This window comes from Phyllobates terribilis, unplaced genomic scaffold, assembly GCF_046119375.1.
Source record: "Phyllobates terribilis strain yellow unplaced genomic scaffold, ASM4611937v1 Scaffold_2__4_contigs__length_985480577, whole genome shotgun sequence".
In the NCBI taxonomy this organism is placed as follows: Eukaryota; Metazoa; Chordata; class Amphibia; order Anura; family Dendrobatidae; genus Phyllobates; species Phyllobates terribilis.
In genome coordinates this window covers 12781356-12789211 of record NW_027362762.1, presented here as the reverse complement: position 1 = coordinate 12789211, position 7856 = coordinate 12781356, and positions in this window count along the sequence as shown.

The window sequence follows — 7856 nt, the reverse complement described above, 5'->3', positions numbered from 1 at the left end:
TATCACCGCTCCTCTTATATCTCCTGTACTGTAAAAAGATGTGATATCACCGCTCCTCTTATTTCACCTGTACTGTAATAAGATGTGATATCACCGCTTCTCTTATATCTCCTGTACTGTAAAAAGATGTGATATCACCGCTCCTCTTATATCTCCTGTACTGTAATAAGATGTGATATCACCGCTCCTCTTATATCCCCTGTACTGTAATAAGATGTGATATCACCGCTCCTATTATATCTCCTGTACTGTAATAAGATGTGATATCATCGCTCCTCTTATATCTCCTGTACTGTAATAAGATGTGATATCACCGCTCCTCTTATATCTCCTGTACTGTAAAAAGATGTGATATCACCGCTCCTCTTATATCTCCTGTACTGTAATAAGATGTGATATCACCGCTCCTCTTATATCTCCTGTACTGTAATAAGATGTGATATCACCGCTCCTCTTATATCTCCTGTACTGTAATAAGATGTGATATCACCGCTCCTCTTATATCTCCTGTACTGTAATAAGATGTGATATCACCGCTCCTCTTATATCTCCTGTACTGTAATAAGATGTGATATCACCGCTCCTTATATCTCCTGTACTGTAATAAGATGTGATATCACCGCTCCTCTTATATCCCCTGTACTGTAATAAGATGTGTTATCACCGCTCCTCTTATATCACCTGTACTGTAATAAGATGTGATTTCACCGCTCCTCTTATATCACCTGTACTGTAATAAGATGTGATATCACCGCTCCTCTTATATCACCTGTACTGTAATAAGATGTGATATCACCGCTCCTCTTATATCTCCTGTACTGTAATAAGATGTGATATCACCGCTCCTCTTATATCTCCTGTACTGTAATAAGATGTGATATCACCGCTCCTCTTATATCTCCTGTACTGTAATAAGATGTGATATCACCGCTCCTATTATATCTCCTGTACTGTAATAAGATGTGATATCACCGCTCCTCTTATATCTCCTGTGCTGTAATAAGATGTGATATCACCGCTCCTCTTCTATCACCTGTACTGTAATAAGATGTGATATCACCGCTCCTCTTATATCACCCTGTACTGTAAAAAGATGTGATATCACCGCTCCTCTTATATCTCCTGTACTGTAATAAGATGTGATATCACCGCTCCTCTTATATCTCCTGTACTGTAAAAAGATGTGATATCACAGCTCCTCTTATATCTCCTGTACTGTAATAAGATGTGATATCACCGCTCCTCTTATATCTCCTGTACTGTAATAAGATGTGATATCACCGCTCCTCTTATTCCTGTACTGTAATAAGATGTGATATCACAGCTCCTCTTATATCTCCTGTACTGTAATAAGATGTGATATCACCGCTCCTATTATATCTCCTGTACTGTAATAAGATGTGATATCACCGCTCCTCTTATATCTCCTGTGCTGTAATAAGATGTGATATCACCGCTCCTCTTCTATCACCTGTACTGTAATAAGATGTGATATCACCGCTCCTCTTATATCTCCTGTACTGTAATAAGATGTGATATCACCGCTCCTCTTCTATCACCTGTACTGTAATAAGATGTGATATCACCGCTCCTCTTATATCTCCTGTACTGTAATAAGATGTGATATCACCGCTCCTATTATATCTCCTGTACTGTAATAAGATGTGATATCACCGCTCCTCTTATATCTCCTGTGCTGTAATAAGATGTGATATCACCGCTCCTATTATATCTCCTGTACTGTAATAAGATGTGATATCACCGCTCCTCTTATATCTCCTGTACTGTAATAAGATGTGATATCACCGCTCCTCTTATATCACCTGTACTGTAATAAGATGTGATATCACCGCTCCTCTTATATCACCCTGTACTGTAATAAGATGTGATATCACCGCTCCTCTTATATCCCCTGTACTGTAATAAGATGTGATATCACCGCTCCTCTTATATCACCTGTACTGTAATAAGATGTGATATCACCGCTCCTCTTATATCACCTGTACTGTAATAAGATGTGATATCACCGCTCCTCTTATATCACCTGTACTGTAATAAGATGTGATATCACCGCTCCTCTTATATCTCCTGTGCTGTAATAAGATGTGATATCACCGCTCCTCTTATATCTCCTGTACTGTAATAAGATGTGATATCACCGCTCCTATTATATCTCCTGTACTGTAATAAGATGTGATATCACCGCTCCTCTTATATCTCCTGTACTGTAAAAAGATGTGATATCACCGCTCCTCTTATATCTCCTATACTGTAATAAGATGTGATATCACCGCTCCTCTTATATCTCCTGTACTGTAATAAGATGTGATATCACCGCTCCTCTTATATCTCCTGTACTGTAATAAGATGTGATATCACCGCTCCTCTTATATCTCCTGTACTGTAATAAGATGTGATATCACCGCTCCTCTTCTATCTCCTGTACTGTAATAAGATGTGATATCACCGCTCCTCTTCTATCACCTGTACTGTAATAAGATGTGATATCACCGCTCCTCTTCTATCACCTGTACTGTAATAAGATGTGATATCACCGCTCCTCTTCTATCACCTGTACTGTAATAAGATGTGATATCACCGCTCCTCTTATATCTCCTGTGCTGTAATAAGATGTGATATCACCGCTCCTCTTATATCACCTGTACTGTAATAAGATGTGATATCACCGCTCCTCTTATATCACCTGTACTGTAATAAGATGTGATATCACCGCTCCTCTTATATCTCCTGTACTGTAATAAGATGTGATATCACCGCTCCTCTTATATCACCTGTACTGTAATAAGATGTGATATCACCGCTCCTCTTATATCCCCTGTATTGTAATAAGATGTGACATCACCGCTCCTCTTATATCCCCCTGTACTGTAATAAGATGTGATATCACCGCTCCTCTTATATCTCCTGTACTGTAATAAGATGTGATATCACCGCTCCTCTTATCACCCTGTACTGTAAAAGATGTGATATCACCTCTCCTCTTCTATCCCCTGTACTGTAATAAGATGTGATATCACCGCTCCTCTTATATCCCCTGTACTGTAATAAGATGTGATATCACCGCTCCTCTTATATCCCCTGTACTGTAATAATATGTGATATCACCGCTCCTCTTATATCACCTGTACTGTAATAAGATGTGATATCACCGCTCCTCTTATATCACCTGTACTGTAATAAGATGTGATATCACCGCTCCTCTTATATCTCCTGTACTGTAATAAGATGTGATATCACCGCTCCTCTTATATCACCTGTACTGTAATAAGATGTGATATCACCGCTTCTCTTATATCTCCTGTACTGTAATAAGATGTGATATCACCGCTCCTCTTATATCCCCTGTACTGTAATAAGATGTGATATCACCGCTCCTCTTATATTTCCTGTACTGTAATAAGATGTGATATCACCGCTCCTCTTATATCTCCTGTACTGTAATAAGATATGATATCACCGCTCCTCTTATATCTCCTGTACTGTAATAAGATGTGATATCACCGCTCCTATTATATCTCCTGTACTGTAATAAGATGTGATATCACCGCTCCTCTTATATCTCCTGTACTGTAATAAGATGTGATATCACCGCTCCTCTTATATCTCCTGTACTGTAATAAGATGTGATATCACCGCTCCTGTTATCACCCTGTACTGTAATAAGATGTGATATCACCTCTCCTCTTATATCCCCTGTACTGTAATAAGATGTGATATCACCGCTCCTCTTATCACCCTGTACTGTAATAAGATGTGATATCACCGCTCCTCTTATCACCCTGTACTGTAATAAGATGTGATATCACCGCTCCTCTTATATCCCCTGTACTGTAATAAGATGTGATATCACCGCTCCTCTTATATCCCCTGTACTGTAATAAGATGTGATATCACCGCTCCTCTTATATCTCCTGTACTGTAATAAGATGTGATATCACCGCTCCTCTTATATCACCTGTACTGTAATAAGATGTGATATCACCGCTCCTCTTATATCTCCTGTACTGTAATAAGATGTGATATCACCGCTCCTCTTATATCACCTGTACTGTAATAAGATGTGATATCACCGCTTCTCTTATATCTCCTGTACTGTAATAAGATGTGATATCACCGCTCCTCTTATATCCCCTGTACTGTAATAAGATGTGATATCACCGCTCCTCTTATATTTCCTGTACTGTAATAAGATGTGATATCACCGCTCCTCTTATATCTCCTGTACTGTAATAAGATATGATATCACCGCTCCTCTTATATCTCCTGTACTGTAATAAGATGTGATATCACCGCTCCTATTATATCTCCTGTACTGTAATAAGATGTGATATCACCGCTCCTCTTATATCTCCTGTACTGTAATAAGATGTGATATCACCGCTCCTCTTATATCTCCTGTACTGTAATAAGATGTGATATCACCGCTCCTGTTATCACCCTGTACTGTAATAAGATGTGATATCACCTCTCCTCTTATATCCCCTGTACTGTAATAAGATGTGATATCACCGCTCCTCTTATCACCCTGTACTGTAATAAGATTTGATATCACCGCTCCTCTTATATCACCTGTACTGTAATAAGATGTGATATCACCGCTCCTCTTATATCACCTGTACTGTAATAAGATGTGATATCACCGCTCCTCTTATATCACCTGTACTGTAATAAGATGTGATATCACCGCTCCTCTTATATCACCCTGTACTGTAATAAGATGTGATATCACCGCTCCTCTTATATCACCTGTACTGTAATAAGATGTGATATCACCGCTCCTCTTATATCACCCTGTACTGTAATAAGATGTGATATCACCGCCCCTCTTATATCACCTGTACTGTAATAAGATGTGATATCACCGCTCCTCTTATATCTCCTGTACTGTAATAAGATGTGATATCACCGCTCCTCTTATATCTCCTGTACTGTAATAAGATGTGATATCACCACTCCTCTTATATCACCCTGTACTGTAATAAGATGTGATATCACCTCTCCTCTTATATCTCCTGTACTGTAATAAGATGTGATATCACAGCTCCTCTTATATCTCCTGTACTGTAATAAGATGTGATATCACCGCTCCTCTTATATCTCCTGTACTGTAATAAGATGTGATATCACCTCTCCTCTTATATCACCCTGTACTGTAATAAGATGTGATATCACCGCTCCTCTTATATCACCTGTACTGTAATAAGATGTGATATCACCGCTCCTCTTATATCACCTGTACTGTAATAAGATGTGATATCACCGCTCCTCTTATATCACCTGTACTGTAATAAGATGTGATATCACCGCTCCTCTTATATCCCCTGTACTGTAATAAGATGTGATATCACAGCTCCTCTTATATCTCCTGTACTGTAATAAGATGTGATATCACCGCTCCTCTTATATCACCCTGTACTGTAATAAGATGTGATATCACCGCTCCTCTTACATCTCCTGTATTGTAATAAGATGTGATATCACCGCTCCTCTTATATCACCCTGTACTGTAATAAGATGTGATATCACCGCTCCTCTTATATCTCCTGTACTGTAATAAGATGTGATATCACCGCTCCTCTTATATCACCCTGTACTGTAATAAGATGTGATATCACCGCTTCTCTTATATCTCCTGTACTTTAATAAGATGTGATATCACCGCTCCTCTTATATCTCCTGTACTGTAATAAGATGTGATATCACCGCTCCTCTTATATCCCCTGTACTGTAATAAGATGTGATATCACCGCTCCTCTTATATCTCCTGTACTGTAATAAGATGTGATATCACCGCTCCTCTTATATCACCCTGTACTGTAATAAGATGTGATATCACCGCTCCTCTTATATCACCTGTACTGTAATAAGATGTGATATCACCGCTCCTCTTATATCACCTGTACTGTAATAAGATGTGATATCACCGCTCCTCTTATATCACCTGTAGTGTAATAAGATGTGATATCACCGCTCCTCTTATATCTCCTGTACTGTAATAAGATGTGATATCACCGCTCCTCTTATATCTCCTGTACTGTAATAAGATGTGATATCACCGCTCCTCTTATATCACCCTGTACTGTAATAAGATGTGATATCACCGCTCCTCTTATATCTCCTGTACTGTAATAAGATGTGATATCACCGCTCCTCTTATATCACCCTGTACTGTAATAAGATGTGATATCACCGCTCCTCTTATATCACCCTGTACTGTAATAAGATGTGATATCACCGCTCATCTTATATCTCCTGTACTGTAATAAGATGTGATATCACCGCTCCTCTTATATCTCCTGTACTGTAAAAAGATGTGATATCACCGCTCCTCTTATATCACCCTGTACTGTAATAAGATGTGATATCACCGCTTCTCTTATATCTCCTGTACTGTAATAAGATGTGATATCACCGCTCCTCTTATATCCCCTGTACTGTAATAAGATGTGATATCACCGCTGCTCTTATATCTCCTGTACTGTAATAAGATGTGATATCACCGCTCCTCTTATATCACCCTGTACTGTAATAAGATGTGATATCACCGCTCCTCTTATATCACCTGTACTGTAATAAGATGTGATATCACCGCTCCTCTTATATCTCCTGTACTGTAATAAGATGTGATTTCACCGCTCCTCTTATATCACCCTGTACTGTAATAAGATGTGATATCACCGCTCCTCTTATATCTCCTGTACTGTAATAAGATGTGATTTCACCGCTCCTCTTATATCACCCTGTACTGTAATAAGATGTGATATCACCGCTCCTCTTATATCTCCTGTACTGTAATAAGATGTGATATCACCGCTCCTCTTATATCACCCTGTACTGTAATAAGATGTGATATCACCGCTTCTCTTATATCTCCTGTACTGTAGTAAGATGTGATATCACCGCTCCTCTTATATCGCCAGTACTGTAATAAGATGTGATATCACCGCTCCTCTTATATCGCCAGTACTGTAATAAGATGTGATATCACCGCTCCTCTTATATCTCCTGTACTGTAATAAGATGTGATATCACCGCTCCTCTTATGTCTCCTGTACTGTAATAAGATGTGATATCACCGCTCCTCTTATATCTCCTGTACTGTAATAAGATGTGATATCACCGCTCCTCTTATCTCTCCTGTACTGTAATAAGATGTGATATCACCGCTCCTCTTATATCTCCTGTACTGTAATAAGATGTGATATCACCGCTCCTCTTATGTCTCCTGTACTGTAATAAGATGTGATATCACCGCTCCTCTTATATCACCTGTACTGTAATAAGATGTGATATCACCGCTCCTCTTATATCTCCTGTACTGTAATAAGATGTGATATCACCGCTCCTCTTATGTCTCCTGTACTGTAATAACATGTGATATCACCGCTCCTCTTATATCTCCTGTACTGTAATAAGATGTGATATCATCGCTCCTCTTATATCTCCTGTACTGTAATAAGATGTGATATCACCGCTCCTCTTATATCCCCCTGTACTGTAATAAGATGTGATATCACCGCTCCTCTTATATCCCCTGTACTGTAATAAGATCTGATATCACCGCTCCTCTTATATCTCCTGTACTGTAATAAGATGTGATATCACCGCTCCTCTTATATCCCCCTGTACTGTAATAAGATGTGATATCACCGCTCCTCTTATATCTCCTGTACTGTAATAAGATGTGATATCACCGCTCCTCTTATATCACCTGTACTGTAATAAGATGTGATATCACCGCTCCTCTTATATCACCTGTACTGTAATAAGATGTGATATCACCCCCCCTCTGATATCACCCTGTACTGTAATAAGATGTGATATCACCCCCCCTC